The 16,216-nt window shown below is 45.7% G+C and overlaps 1 pseudogene; it reads right to left on the bottom strand.

Annotated features, from left to right (window-relative positions):
* Positions 1 to 2,115: 2,115 nt before the first annotated feature.
* LOC111549490 lies at positions 2,116 to 9,474 on the bottom strand (annotated as a pseudogene).
* Between the last annotated feature and the right edge of the window lie 6,742 nt (positions 9,475 to 16,216).

The raw sequence follows: 16,216 nt of genomic DNA, 5'->3' as shown, positions 1-16,216 counted from the left end.
TATATTTAAAAGCTAATCTATTTCAGAAAGAGAAAACGGTCCTATTTCTGCACAGCTGTGGCTCACGCCTGTAATCCCAGCACTTTGGGCGGCCGAGGCGGGCAGATCACGAGGTCAGGAGATCAAGACCATCCTGGTCAACATGGTGAAACCCTGTCTCTACTAAAAATACAAAAACTAGCCGGGCGTGGTGGCACATACCTATAGTCCCAGCTACTTAGGAGGTTGAGGCAGGAGAATCACTCGAACCCAGGAGGCAGAGGTTGCAGTGAGCTGAGATCGCACCATTGCACTCCAGCCTGGGTGACAGAGTGAGACTGTCTCAAAAAAAAAAAAAGGGGGCTTCAGAACTCTCACTCTTCCTCCTCTCTCCAAGCCCCCTGAGGCTATGAATTAAAATAACAGACATGATCTTTGTCTCTGAAATTCTACGGAGGAGTTTTCCTAAGCAATGCTGTCTACTGCAATGCAAATTTTCTTGAACTATTCATTTTATCTCAAAATCATTTCTGAATCCCACAGTCATTAATTTCAAATCCAGACTTGCCTTTGGATGTAATTCCATGTAGCGCTTTCTTTGATTTACAAAAGTTCAGGGGCCCACCGTGACGGTGCTGGTGGTCTCTGAAAAGATCCAGCCAAGCACTCATTCTGCGGTGCGGGAACTCCCATCTGCTGAGGCATAAATGACTCGCAGTGGAGTTTCTGGGCTAAAAGCACAGCAGTTTCCCTGCTGTGTAGGCATGATACAGGATTCCCGAACAGGAGGCTGTCGTGGGATCCTGAGCAAGCCCTCACTTGTCTGGAGCTCAGTTTCATCAGCTCTAAAACAAAGGGACTGAATTAAATGTCCTATTTTGTCCTTTCCAATTAAAAAGACTCTAAATATATAAGAACCCTGTCTCAGGAAGCTGAGTTCTTTTTTGTACTGTGCTGAAACCGCTCCCCCCGCCCACCCCAACCTCGCCACCACACACTCAAGCACACAGAACCCGTGAAATAACAGCTCCCACTTACTGAGTGCAAAGTGCCAAGGGCTTTATATACACCATTGCACTTAATCTTCACAATAAATCTGTGAGGTTGCTACTAATTTTTCAGATGCCCAGAGAAGTCAAACTGAAGGCCAAAGTAGGAGCCTTGCTTCTTCTTTGTTAGACAGGAACCTGGTCTGGATTTCTTGCATTTGTTTGTTAGAGATAGGGTCTCGTTCTGTCACCCAGGCTGGAGTGCTCACTGCAGCCTTGATTTCCTGAGCTCAAGCGATCCTCCTGCCTCAGCTTCCTGAGTACTGTAACTACAGGCCTGCACCACCTGCCCTGCTAATTTTTACTTTTTGTAGAGACAGAGTCTTGCTATGTTGTCCAGGCTGGTCTTGAATTCCTGGGCTCAAGCAATCCTCCCACCTTGGCCCCTAAAAGTGCTAGGATTACAGTCAGAAGCCACAGCACTGGGCCCTAGCCTAGATTATAAAGTATATTCTGGCTCTATAACACCCTGCAAATCTAGCTTCATGGTCTTCTCCAGTCTTCCAAGTCAGCTACACCAGGGGTGGGGGTCCAGGAACATGGGATTCTTCCTGACGTACAAGATGTGCAGTGGCACCATCATCCTTGGATTCTACATTTTGAATATGTTTTGTTTCAGTCATGCTGGTTTTATTAATATAAAGCAGCACCCAAAAAGTTCTCCTGGAGCCTTTAAGAGCCTCCAGGACAAACAGAGCTTCTGTACACTTGATTCCAAACCTCCTCCTTGCTCTCAAAATGTCAGACCTCTCCAGAGTTTCTCTCAGGAAAGAGGCTGAGCGGAGTTCCCCTCCTGTGGGTTTTTGGCTTGCATCAGGCCACTGAGCAAGGCTGAACAAGAGCAGAGTGATGTGACCTCACTTTCAGGTCTGGTTTCAAAGCACATATTAAAGTTTCTGATTCTACCACAGACATACATTTTCTCAGTCTTCATCTTCCATCCCTGCCTTAAGCATTTCAGTCTATCCAGCCAATCTCTCTCTCTGTCTTTCTCTCTCTCACTCATACACACACATATATACACTCATACTCTCATTCATCTTATATTTCGTAGTTCAAAATAAACATCAAAATTAAGGCTGTTCCTGTGACAAGAAAGTATATACAAAGAAGTGAGAGGCTGATTTTGTAAAACCGCCTGCATTCAGGGCTCTTTGGAACCATCCTCCTCTTTACAGGGCTGAGGGCTGCAATAAATAGAGCTCATCAGAGACTCAGACATACTCAGAATAAGAAGTGCACACATTTAATAGAGCAGCTGTGTTGGTCTGCGTTCCTGGAGGGGCGTGGGAGGAGACTGGCATTCATTCACTGCTCTGGAGAGGCTGTGCCAACAGCACCAAAAGGAGCAAGGAAGTTCCCAGTGCCATGGGCGGCACCCACCAGGCATGAGGTCCACTGACTGAACCAGTCTCCTTGCTCACCCACCGGCCACGGCCACCAATGTGCTGGCCACCAACACCGTGCCCACCTGTGGGGTCTCCAGCCTCTTGGAGGCGAGGTGGGGCTGTGTGGGGGATTCCTCAAAACGCTCCCACCAGAACATCCAGGAGTGACTCAATCTGGTGGGAGTCTTTGAAGTGGGAGGGGCGGGACCCATCCTGGGCAACCTGCAGCTCCTCAGGGAGAAGGACACCAAGACTTTGAGGCCATTGGAGGCCATCTCCCCACAGGAAGGAAGAGCCCAGGCCTCCATGTCCTTAAGGAAAAAAATCCTGCCATCCGGGAAAGGGAGGCACCACTTTACTTCCCATTGGGCCTTCACTTCCTGTAGGGCCTCTGAATAGTATTTAGCAAACAGAAATACAGAACACTCAGTTACACCTGAATTTCAGATAATCGGCAAATCCTGTTTCTATGTAAATATGTCCCACATACTGCATGGGGTAGATTTAAGACTAAAACATCATTTGTTATTTATCTGAAATTTAAATATAACTGGGCATCTTGTTTTTATGTAGCAATTCTCCCTTCCTTACAGTCTTCCCTCTGGCCAGGCCTTCCCAGGTGAGAGTTTATTCTGTGTGCTCTCAAGCACAAAATTGTGCTTTTTTCTCAAGCAACAAAATTGAAATTTGTTCAGTTCAGATTCTCCTGGGATTCCTGGTGAAAAGGCAAAGATCTCAGGCCACATCTGTTGAATAGTATCTCTGGGGGTGCGGCCCAGAATACACATTTTATTAAGTTGTTATCTAAGTGATTCTGATATACATTTGTGTTAGTTATCTATTGCTTCTGAACAACTTACCCTAAAAAGGCTGAAAACCAGCAATATTTATCATCTTGTAGTTTATATGGGTGAGGACTTTGGGACTGACTTGGCCTGATGATCCTGGCTCATGGTCTTTCATGGCACTGCAGTCAAGATGTTTGTCATCTCAAGCCTTCGCTGGCGCTAGGGAGTCTGCTTCCAAGGTCACCTAACTGAGCCTCAGTAGCCTCGGGGCCCGGAAACATCAGCTCCTCACCACGTGGACCTGTCTATATGTCTGCTCACAGCACGGCATCTGGCCTTTCCCAGGGTTAGAAATGAGATGGAGGCAGGGAGAAAGGGAAGGGAGAGAGGGAGAAAAAGAGGAGAAGTGAGGGGTGGAGGTGAAGCACAAACACAAAAGTGAGCCCTGAAGACAAATCTACTCAAGGGAAGAGGGAAGAGAATTACCCAAGAGCATGAATGGCAAGAGGTGGGAATCCTGGGGGCTGTCTTAGAGGCTCCCCACCACGATGTTCAGGTTTGGGAATTCCTGCTGTAGATGGGTCCTCGACGCACTGGAGCCAAGACCACACTGTAAACAATGGGGTCCAATGAATTTCTCTCCCTTATTTTTCCTTGCTTCCACTCCTCCTCCCTGTCCACTTTTTGGTGATCTGAGACAATAACAATGAGGAACTATAAAGAAGTGAAAAAGGAAAAGAAATCAAAATGGCAATCTTAGGAGACTAAGAGTAAATTTTAAAATGCTGGCAAATACTGTTTGGGTAGAATGAAACCATACGCAAATCCCATACATATATAGCTGTGTCCTAAAATGTCTTGTGGTTCTTGTAGAATCTCCTATGAGTACTAATGAAAACACAGAAGTAGGGTGACCAATCGTCTTAGTTTGACCAGGACTCTCCCGTGTCTGGGCAGAACAATATGTTTGGTTACCTTCATAACAAGGAGCCAATAAGTCATTGCATCAGCCACTCTGCCCCCATCTAGAGACTGAGTGGGTTGGCCTCGTGACGGAGCGGAGAGGACACGGGCTTTGAGCTACAGGCCCAGTGTGTGCCTTTAGCTGTGGCCCTAAGCTATCTCATCTAGAAAACAGGAACCATGCATCTGCTTGGTAGAGCGTAAAGGATACACAGGGGAGTGCCTTGTAAATGGAGAGGTGTCATCTCGATTTTAAAAAGACCCTCTCCTGTCAAGGAAGGTGAGATCAAGAATATCATCCCTTTTCACTTTTGCGACCAAGTCTGACATTTTCTCTTTTACATAGTTTGACCATGTTGACCTCCTGGAGAGGTGAACACAGCCCACAAAGGCCATATTACACTCCTTTAATTTTCATCTTAATTTGCCACTTAACCCCAAATTGATTTAGACTATTCCCTCCAGAAAATGCTCATCTCCCCAAAAGAACAGTCATCTCTATTATATCCTCAGTGACAAGTTTCCCAGGAAATCTGTACCAAGTCCTGATGTAACAGATGTGATTCATCTTTCACATCTCTGGCGGTGTGACTCGCTCCTCCGAGGGAGAAAAGTGTCCCCAGCGGCACTCTTTCCCTCGCCCTCCTCCACTGCCATTCCTCAAGGTTGGGGAGGTTTTTGGTCGTTGTTCGTGAAAAAGACAGTAATATTTAAATTCTGTTAAAGTGCTCCTCCCCTCTCTCTTTTTTTTTTCTTCTGTGTTGTCTCATTCTGCGGAGTAAATGTGCAGGCCTGCACATTTATATGACCCAAAATGGTAATACCATTTTGGATGAAGTCCTCTATTTTTCTTTGAGATGGGTCAATTGCAAGAATGGCCATAATTCTCTTCTATAATGATTCTGTCCATCATTCTTCTCCACCCACCCTTGGACTCTAAGGCACCCAACAAAGACCTTGGACTGATGATGGTGTGGAGGAAAGATGATCTCAGTCTGTTCTGTTCCCTGCCACTTTGCAGCTGTATGACCTTGGACCCCTCTTGGTCTCAATGGGGAGAAAGAGATCTGGCTGTCTTATGGCAGCAGGTGTGGTTGTAAGAATGAAATAAATGAGATTAATATCAATGAAAGTCCTTTCAAAACCTTAGAGTGCCATATAAATAAAAGGTGGTTAGTTTATTCATTAGAGTCCAGAGTCCTTCCGTTGCCACACTTCAGATATCTGGCCAGCTGAGTATTCCATTAGAATTATTACTTGCATTGGTTACTGGGTGAGAATTTCTGCTTACTGGCCTTGGCAGGTTTACCTAATAATTTAATTAAATTATTTAAATTTAAATTACTGGAGGTAATTTAAAAACTTTCACAAATCTGCTGCCTCATGCTTTTTGTTTTATAGTTTTAACACTTAAGAGGCTAATTTTTGGCTGGTCTGAGTGCAGTGGTGTTTACAACTAATTGATCACAACCAGTTACAGATTTCTTTATTCCTTCTCCATTCCCACTGCTTCACTTGACTGGCCTTAAAAAAAAAAAAAAAAGGCCTAAATTTTGCCCCTGCACTTTGGGCACACCACCAAGACCAGTTTACAAAGTATGTCCTTTCCCTGACGTTCAAGATGGTGTGATTTCAGTTTACACAGAATTTAACTTTTAGTTTTATTCCATTTCTATACAGATATGGAATGTTTTTAAAACCTACTTTTGCAATCAGCAGTTCTACCTCGATAAAATTGACTTTTAAAAAATGAGCTAGGCTTAGCTAATCTTAAACAAGTACCATAATTAAAGAGAAGATTATAAACACAGTTTCCCTCCCTGGTTCCTTTAGTTGCATGCAAGCTTGTAGTTAATATGAAAGGAAAACATTACCACCATGTCAAAAGAAATGAGGAAAAAAAAAAAAAAAAAGGTTCACCTACCAGCCTGATACCACAAGTGGACAGACTGAAAATGAAACAAAGTGAATTGCTTCATTAACAGCATTGTTCTGAAAGAAAAAGGATGGGAGGGTTGGGTTCAAAGACTCAACCTTATCCTACAGCACTTTTTCATCTTTCCAGGGCATGTGGTGAGGGGGAGTTGAGGTCAGTACCTTGCATAAGATCTCTCAGCCAGCTCTTGATGGAGCTGCGCAAAGATGTTGTGATGGTTAATTTTACATGTCAATTTGACTGGGTCAGAGTGCCCAGATATTTGGTCAAAACCTGTGGGTGTTCCAGGTGAGGGTGTTTTTAGATGACATTGACATTTAAATTGGTTGACTTTCAGTAAAGCAGATGGCCCTCCGTAACGTCTGGTAAGCCTCACCAATCATCTGAAGGCCTGAATGGAACAGAAGCCTAGCGTCTCCTGAGCAAGGACTCTGCTAGCAAACAGCCTTCAGATCCCAACTGCAACATTAGCTCTTTACTGGGTCTTCAGCTGCTGGCCCACCCTGTAAATTTTGGACTGACCAGCCTCCACCACATGAGCCAATTCCTTAAAATCAAATTCTCTCTCTCTATGCACATCCTATTGTTTCTGTTTCTTTGGAGAACCCTGACTAGCAGAGATGTAAAGCAAGAAGAACTTTACACAACAGGATAAGAGTCTGAGCCATTTCCCTCCTCCACAGTAAATTCATACACACACAGACATGACTTTTAAGCTGAGATAGGAGCTTTGACTATTTCAAGGACATTGACTAGTGCAGTGGCTGTCAGAAGTTTGCAGCTCTGCCCCACTGGGAGCCAGAAGGCTGGGTTGAGTCCCCTTCCCACCACTTACTGGCTGGGGCCCCAACTGAGTCACTTAACTTCTCTCAGCCTCGGTTTCCTCATCTGATGAAACAGAAAGCTCTTTGTAAATACTGCTATAGAGTGTCTGATATTACTTTTACTTACCATATTTCTTAAAGCAATAGTAATAGCTAATATTAGAGGACTTTATATGTGCCAGGCTTTGTGCCAAGAAGATATATTATCTCATTTAATCTGTTCAACAACCCCATGAGGTGCATAGTGCCATGTCTCTGCTTTCCAAATGAAGAAACTGAGGTAGAGAGAAGTTGAGCTGCCTGCCAAGGTCACACTGCTTTGCTCTCCTTTCCCCTCCTTTTCCCTTGATCTCCCCCAGTCAGGCCACATGGCCATTTCTGAGTCACATATGCCACCCCCAATCATCCCAGCAATGGATCCTTGTCAACTTTGGCACGTTAATGTTGGGGCTTACGTCCCCTCCTTCATTCAACAGTGAAAACCTGAGGACATTAGGGTGAGTCACTTTCTCTTTCACATCTGTGTCCAAATTTAGCTACATCTCCTTCTGTTCTCCTTTCCCTCCCCACCTTCACTTCCTTCCCTCTTCCATTAGTCTTGCTGAAGAGGTGACTCTTTTTTTCTGGAATCAATCTGCCTGTGCTCAGGTTCCCATTTCTTCCCTCCAGGCTCTTCCACCCTTCGCTCCATCAATTATCCACCCCCTAGTCACCTCCATTTATCTTCAACCACAACTTCCCCTCCCTGTGCACTTCTACAAGCCTCTCAACCCAGCCTCTCTCCTCTTACCTACCAAACTTTATGAAATAAGCTACTACGCTTTCTCCACTCTTTTGCCCCACTCTCCATTCATGTCTACTCATTTTTGTATTCTCTGTAGAACCTAGAATTCACATTGTAGGTGCTTAAGGAAAGATAGATGAATTAATTATGGAATTGGATAATCAAATATTCCTGGGCAGTAAGTGTGAGGATGGTGCAAGATGCAAAGAAGATGCCGTTCTTGTCTTCAAGGAGGAGGCTGTGGAATTTGTGAGTTAAAATAGACACACAAAAAAGTCAGTAGATCTACACTGTTAACAACCAGAACAAAGTCTTTAAAATGGAGGCATCTGGAGAGAGGCCCCCGGGACTGGAGTAACAGCTTCTTGTGCCCTTCCTGCTTATGTGAGTGTAGATAAAGTCATAGGTAAATCTGAATAAGGTTCAAGGACCGACCCCTGGGCCACAATTGGGGCTTATATAAAATGAATGCCCGTGGTGAGTATCTGGGATCCTCCCTTGCTGAAGATGGACAGTGTCCCTGGAGGGAGGAAGCATCAGTGGGCAAATGGTTCGATGCCATGGCCAGCTCAGAGCAGTGTGAATCAGTGTGGGGTACCCAGGGATTCCTGAGTATCTGAGTGATGGAAGCCGGAACCTGTTTCTGGCTTTCCCTGGCTGTGCGCCCCATCTCTCCAGCTATAAAATGAGGGGTGATGCTCTGAAGACACGAAGTGTGAGCAGCAATCTCTGGGTGATTTTCCACATTCTCTGCCCACATCTTCTGTAACCTTCAGGGCTGCGCCCCTCCAGGCGGCAGCAGCACTTCCCCCTCTGAGAAGCGTTGGCAGCTGAGAGGAAACACTGGTGGACTGTGACTGCTGAACCTTCCCCTAAGGTTCAGACTTGGAGGGAGCCCTGTCCCAGGGGCCAGGCTTTGTGAGACCTTGGCACCCTGGAAGCCCAAGGTCCCAATACTGCCTGATCCTCCACAGCAGAGCTTCTCAAGGGCTGGGCTGCTTTCAATCAGGTCCTGGAGCTCCCACAGACCAAAATAGCATTTACAGCCTGCCTGGGAAGATCTACAACCCTAATTTCTTTTAGGAACAATGAAACCAGAGTATTGAGCTGAGGAGTTGTTTCATTTCATAGGTTGAAGGAATGAAAGGAAACACATTTGCAAAACCAGGTCACTCCACTGTGCTCCAGTAAGAAGAGTAATAATAATTGGTATCAAATACTTGGCGTGTCCCAGGTTCTGTCCTGTAGTAGCCACTCCCTTTGGGAACTTGCTCCTCTATATAACGATGGGCAGCTGGTGCCCAGAGCACCTGCCGCATGGCCTGGCCGGCCACATGCAGATAAGGAGAGATGATGACTCCTTGTTTTGGGTCACCTTCTGTGAAGAGAAAGCAGGAGGGGAGAAGATTGATAAGATCTGGTCCAGGATCAGCTAGGGCCTGAAAGGAAGCCAGCCTGGGAGACAGAGGGGAGTGGATTCAGAGTCTATCTCCACCCCCTGCCATGCAGCGGGGGCTGAGAACCCTGCTCATGCAGAGATGCAGTAGATCTGCAGACAGCTGCTGGAAGCAAAGGCAGCTGAAAGTCCAGGAGCCCCATTTATTCTTTTCAAATGTGGCACACTGCTGAGAAGGGGAAAGAAGAAATCAAGCCGTTTGTCAACTGTGAGAAATACCCACAGGAACTCACATTTCCATCCAGATTTCAAGTTGACATTTGGTTCTGACATCCATCTTACTGTTGGAGAACCCTGAGACCTCCATGGGTGAACATAACAAATGTCACCACCAGGCCAGGCGTGGTGGCTCATGCATGTAATCCCAGCACTTTGGGAGGCTGAGGCAGGTGAATCACTTAAGGTCAGGGGTTTTAGACCAGCCTGGCCAACATGGCAAAACCCGAACTGTACTAAAAATATAAAAATCAGTCAGCTGTGGTGCTGTGCACCTGTAATCCCAGATATTCGGGAGGCTGAGGCACAAGAATCGCTTGAATCCAGAAGGCAGAGGTGACAGTGAGCCGAGATCACGCCCCTGCACTCCAGCCTGGGTGACAGAGGGGAAACTCTGTCTCAAAATAAATTAAAAAATTTAAAAAACCCAAATGTCACCACCACCACTATCATCATCCCTGTCTCACAGGTAAAAAAACAAACTCAGACTGAGGGACCTGCCTCAGAACTCACAGCCAGTCAGCAGCAGAGGCAGGAGCGCAGCCTTCTCCCTCTGGCTTCTGTTAGTCCAGAAAGTCCCCACCAAGTGATGCTGAGGCAAATCTCCAATCAGGAGAGGGACAGGGTGATCTGAGGGGGTCTGTGTGGCCACGCTCCTAATCATAATCAATGATTGGCATGGATTGTTTGGAAAGATGGTAGCAAAATACTCTGGGGACTCATGGACGAATCAGGGTCAAGGGAAGTGTCCTGTGGTTGGAGAAGAGTTTCTGGGGAGATTCACACACAAGTTCCTGACCAGGGGCAGCTGAACAGGCAAAACCCTGGGCTCTCTCTTTATAGAATCTCATGCTTCTTGCCAGGAACCTCAGGGGAGTGTGAAAAATGATGAGTTTTGTTTTTGTTTTTTTGTTGCAGAGTAACAGTCACATTTTTCAAGGCTATCTGGAAAGTTATATCCATCCTTCGGAGACACTAGTAAAAAAATAAAGTAATAGATTCCCCTCCAGCCTTTAACCAAGAATTACAAACCTACTAACAGCCTTCACTCTTTCTCTCTGTCTGTCTCTCTGTCTCACACACACACACACACACACACACACACACACACACACACACCCCACCTCTGCTCCTCTGCTCATATTTCACAGGGCTGGACAGGGATCTTTATCTAACTGCATAGCTCTGAATTGCTAAGTGGCAGAATTAGCTTGGATCCTATGTTATCGCTGATCACGTTAACCAGATCAATGAAGCAGAACTTCTATCAGAATTTTTTTTTTTTTTGAGACGGAGTGTCACTCTGTTGCCTAGGCTGGTGTGCAGCAGCAAGATCTCGTCTCCCTGCAACCTCTGCCTCCCGGGTTCAAGCAATTCTCCTGCTTTAACCTACCGAGTACTGGGATTACAGGCGCACGCCACCACATCTGTCTACTTTTTGTGTTTTTAGTGCAGACAGCGTTTCACCATGTTGGCCAGGCTGGTCTCGAACTCTTGACCTCAAGTGATCCACCTGCCTCTTGGCCTTTCAAAGTGCTGGGATTACATGCATGAGCACCATGCCCGGCGGGCACTTCCATCAATTTTTGAGTCTGAAGCGCTCCCATACACAACCCCAATGTTTAACCTGGTAAGCTGGTTAATTCTCCTACAACTTAGGCCAATCATCTGTCAATCATCAAAGCTGCCTTTAAGATCAACCTAGCGTGGGAACGATAAGTGAATGTGGGGCAGGTATGTGTCCTATACTGGCCTCTGTCTTCACTTTCTGCCACCACACATAGGCAGTATCCAAGTGTCAGATTTTCCTGAAGGCTGGTTGACTAAAGGGAAATACAACAGAAAAGGAAAAAAAATTGCAACTCCACTCTGAAAGTGGCTTTCCCCATAATCCAAGAGAAAAGCAACAAGAAGGCACCTTCAGTTTTAAAACTTTTTTATTTTTTAAGCTAAGTTCGTGCTCTGTCACCCAGGATGGAGTGCAGTGGCGCGATCACAGCTGACTGCTGGCTCATCTCCTGGGCTCAAGTACTCCCCCCATCTCAGCCTTTCCAGTAGCTGGAACTCCAGGTATGTGCCACCACGCCAGGTTAATTTTTTGAAATTTATTTTTAGTAAAGACAATGTCCCACTACATTATCCAGGCTGGTCTCAAATGATCCTCCTGCCTCGGCCTCCCAAAGTACTGGGATTACAACAAGCATGAGTTGCGACACCTGGCCAGTTTTAAAACTTGCTCTGCTGGCCAGGTACAGTGGCTCATGCCTGTAATCTCAGCACTTTGGGAGGCTGAGGCAAGAGAATTGCTTGAGCCCAGGAGTTCAAGACTAGCCTGGGCAAAATAGCAAGACCTTGTTGTTTGTTTGTTTGTTTTAACAAGTTTTAAAAAAGAAAAAAGATCAGGTGCGGTGGCTCACGCCTGTAATCCCAGCAATTTGGGAGGCTGAGGCAGGCGGATCACCTGAGGTCGGGAGTTCCAGACCAGCCTGACCGATGTGGAGAAACCTCACCTCTACTAAAAATACAAAATTAGCCGGGTGTAGTGGCACATGCCTGTAATCCCAGCTACTCAGGAGGCTGAGGCAGGAGAATCATTTGAACCTGGGAGGCGGAGGTTGCGGTGAGCCGAGGTTGTGCCATTGCACTCCAACCTGGGCGACAAGAGCGAAACCCCGTCTTGGAAAAAAACAAAAACAAAAAACAAAACAAAACAAAAAACACTTGCTCTCCAGATGGCAAACCTCACTGCCCAAGTACCTCTAATACACGTTGTTGCAACTCTCCCTCCACTTCTCAGGAATCCCCACATCATGGGGGTTAGAATCAAGCCCAGAATCTACCTCCTTATGTAAGCTACTCATTTTCTCATCTCTTGAGTTATTCTCACTAAATAATGATCCCCTGATGGGGGGATGGAGAGGTGCAGGCTTGAACACTTTCTGGGTGCAAAGAAGTGGATTTCCTCTTTTGTTACATTTAAATCAAACCACTCCCACAACAGGTTTTTGTTTCCTCCCTTTTACTTTCTGGTGAGTTTCATAACGCTTACTTTTGAAGTTTGATAAGATCTCCACAGTATGATCAGCAACCAACACTATTCTAGAAAGTTTCTAAATCAACTGTTAAGATGATCTGGTGGGTATCATGGACAAAATGCAAACTGAAAAAGCAGATTACTTTCTGGGAAGGTAATGATTGAGAAGGATCTTAAGGGTAGGGTTTAATGGGCTGGAAGGTTTGAATGCTCTGCCAGTTAGGATCTGATCCACTGCAAGGGAGAGAAACCCAGCCCCAAACCAGCAGAACAGAGTTAACTAGGTGAGGTAACTGGGAAGTCCAGGGGCTGCAGTGGCTTTAGACATAGCTGGCTTCAGAGACTCAAACAGAATCATCGGAAACATGTTCTAATTTCTCTGTTTGCTTCTAGACTCTGCTTTCCTCTGTCTTGACTTTTACTCTTGGGCAGCTCAAAACTTACTTTGCCCTTGGCACTAGCTACCCCAGAAAAGAAGGGCCTCTTATCCAGGGGGGATCCTGGGGGTTAGCCTGGGTCAGGAAACCCAAGTCTTTCCTGAACTTGGTGGGCTACTGGGAGTAGCATGATAAAAAGTCTGGAACCCCAGGTTAGGAGTGCGCTTTGCCACCACCGCCTGCACAGATAAGTGTAGAGAGATATTGAAGGTGGGGAGACAGAGGAGTGAGGCCCAACCTGAGGCGATGGCAGTGAAGATGGAAAGTGGGGGAAGACTGAGAGAACCTATTGCAGGTAGATCAGTGTATGATACACTGATTTCATGTGAGGCAGAAGAAATTAGAAATGTTAAAAGAATGGTGATGCCATTAGTGAAACAAGAATATGAGGCAGAATTTCTACTTTTGCAGAAATTTTGCTAAGACATACTCTTGGCTGGGCAAGCAAAGGAAGACATCTGGCAGGCAGCTGAAGGGGAGAGGTCAGACTTAAGAGAGGGGTCAGAGCCAGAGGTCTAGAGAGGGGGCCTCTACAATAAGCCTGCAGTTGGAATCATGAAAATTGCAAGATCTATGTGTGTAGAGGTGAGCAGTCAAAAGACAGAGCCCCAGGGAATTGTGAGTTAAGCGACAGAGAAGGAAAAGGAATGAAGGCGGTGACCGAGGAGCAACCAGACGCTGGGCGGAGAAAGACCTACTTAAGTCAAATAGGAGGAAAGTTCCAATATCAAAAAGAAAATGAAATAGGCCAGGCATCGTGGCTCACGCCTGTAATCCCAGCAGTTTAGGAGGCCGAGGCGGGCGCATCACGAGCTCAGGAGATCGAGACCATCCTGGCTAACATGGTGAAACCCTGTCTCTACTAAATATACAAAAAATTAGCTGGGCGAGGTGGCGGGCACCTGTAGTCCCAGCTACTCAGGAGGCTGAGGCAGGAGAATGGCGTGAACCTGGGAGGCGGAGCTTGCAGTGAGCCAAGATCGTGCCACTGCACTCCAGCCTGGGTGACAGCGCAAGACTCCATCTCAAAAAAAAAAAAAAAGGGAAAGAAAGAAATAGATCCCCATGTTCAACAATATTTCCAATATTGGTTCTATACTCATATTTTCCTCATTCCTTTTCACAAGTGAACTCACAAACTAAGTCCAGTGAGCAGCTATTGAGGCTAAAAGATTTATTGCTTTCTGAATACCAGTGGCTTCCATCCTAAGTTGTATTAATTTGAGACCTGAGTTCCTTATCATTAGTAACAACATATTGATTTGGGGGTCTTCTCTCATTGTTTTAGAACAAGGACCAGGCATTAAAACAGCTGCCCAAGTACCGCGGTGCAAAGACGGCACTGCTGCAGATAGCTAAGCTGCTAAGCAGGCAGCATCATTATGTTGACTTGGGGGCAGATGTATAAAATCTAATGCTGGCAGATAAAAGGCAGGTTGGAAGACTCAGTGTATGAAGTACAAAACTGGGAGCTATATGACCATCAACCTTTTTGAGAACTGACTGTCCCTGGAGTCAAGGCAGAAGACATTTCGAGATTTCACCTTTAAGTGTTCTGTTTTTTTCCAATTATTTCTTGAATTTTGGTACTTCCCAGGGCCTTAATCTGGGCTTTTCTCCAATCTATACATTTAGGGTGATCTATAAGACCTCAACTTGGCTGGGCGCGGCGACTCATGTCTGTAATCCCAGCACGTTGAGAGGCCAAGGCAGGTGGATCACCTGAGGTCAGGAGTTCTAGACCAGCCTGGCCAAAATGGCAAAACCCCGTCTCTATTAAAAATACAAAAATTAGCCGGGTGTGGTGGCACACACCTGTAATCTCAGCTATTCAGGAGGGTGAGGCAGGAGAATTGCTTGAATCTGGGAGACAGAGGTTGCAGTGAGCCAAGATTGCACCACTGCACTCCAGCCTGGGCTATGGAATGAGACTCTGTCTCATCAAAAAATAAAAATAATAATAATAAAAAAGACCTCATCTTTCTCAGTCCACCCTCTCTTCTGCCCCCAAACCTATATACAGTCATCCCTCAGTATCCATGGGGAATTGATTCCAGGACCCCCCCAACAGATATCAAAATCCACAGATGTTCAAGTCCTTTATATAAAATAGTGTAGTATTTGCATATAATCTACACACATCCTCCCATATACCTTATTACTTTTTTATTGAACTGAATTTTTTTTATCTTCAGCTTTTAAGTTCAGGGGTACATGTGCAGGATGTGCAGGTTGATTGCACAGGTAAGCGTGTGCCATGGTGTTTTGCTGTACAAATCATCCCATTACCTAGGTGTTAAGCCCAGCATCCATTAGCCATGCGTTTGCCCTCCGCACCCACCCCCTACTCCCATATAGTTTAAATCATCTCTAGATTACTTGTAATACCTCATGTAATGTAAATGTTAGGGAAATAGTTGTTACACTGTCTTGTGTAGGGAATAATGACAAGAAAAACTTCATCTGTACATGTTCAGTACAGACACAACCATCCATTTTTTTTTTCCTGAATATTTTCAGTCTGCGTTTGGTTGAAACCCAGGGAACTCACATACACAGAGGGCCGCTTGTGTTTAGCCGCCTATTACATACATGAAACCAGGGTGGCAGTGTGTGGTCACTCAGGCTGGGTACAGCAAAGAGCAACATCGAAAGGGGACACCATTCACACTGTAGATATCATTATTGTTTGAAGTTAAAACCAAAATTAAAACTGTTGATTCCAAACTTACAGGATTTATATACAGGAAAATTTTCTGGCAGATGACAGTAAAGTCTCTAGTTCTAATAAAATTAATGTTATTACGACTCTTTTCAAAATAAAAGTGTTTCAAAGAAAAGGGCCTCTGACCTGCAGAAGGGCAGTATGAGGACCGTAGAGGCCTTGACCCCATCAGGATGCTCCGCGGGCACCTGCACAACTTACTGTATCTGCCTTGGGGGTCTAGCTCCACAGTTCTCAGATCCCTTCCTCTTCATTCCTACTGCTACTGCCGGAGTTCAGACCCCACTCCTCAACATCTCTTACCTGTTCGTTCTTCCTTCCTGATCTCTTTGCCTCATGTCTTGCCCCTCTCCCGCCCACTCTCCAAATTTGCTGTCAGAATAATCTTTCTAAAATGATTTGGCCAAGTGGCTTCCCTGCTTAAAGCATTGAAATACCCTCTCGTTGCCTCCAGAATCCATCTGCACTCCTGAATACGCCACACGGACTCTGCATGTCCTTGCCCTGCCCTCCTGCCTACCCATTAGTCACCTCCTACACACGCCCTAGGCTCGAGCCACGTCAAAACCACATTTGATGCTGTTGCATGTATTTGCCTAGAACACCTGACAAGCTGTCCAGTGGATTTCCATTCATC

The sequence above is a fragment of the Piliocolobus tephrosceles genome, chromosome 6, assembly GCF_002776525.5.
Source record: "Piliocolobus tephrosceles isolate RC106 chromosome 6, ASM277652v3, whole genome shotgun sequence".
NCBI classification, from domain to species: domain Eukaryota; kingdom Metazoa; phylum Chordata; class Mammalia; order Primates; family Cercopithecidae; genus Piliocolobus; species Piliocolobus tephrosceles.
This window is presented reverse-complemented; position numbering and strand designations above follow the sequence as displayed.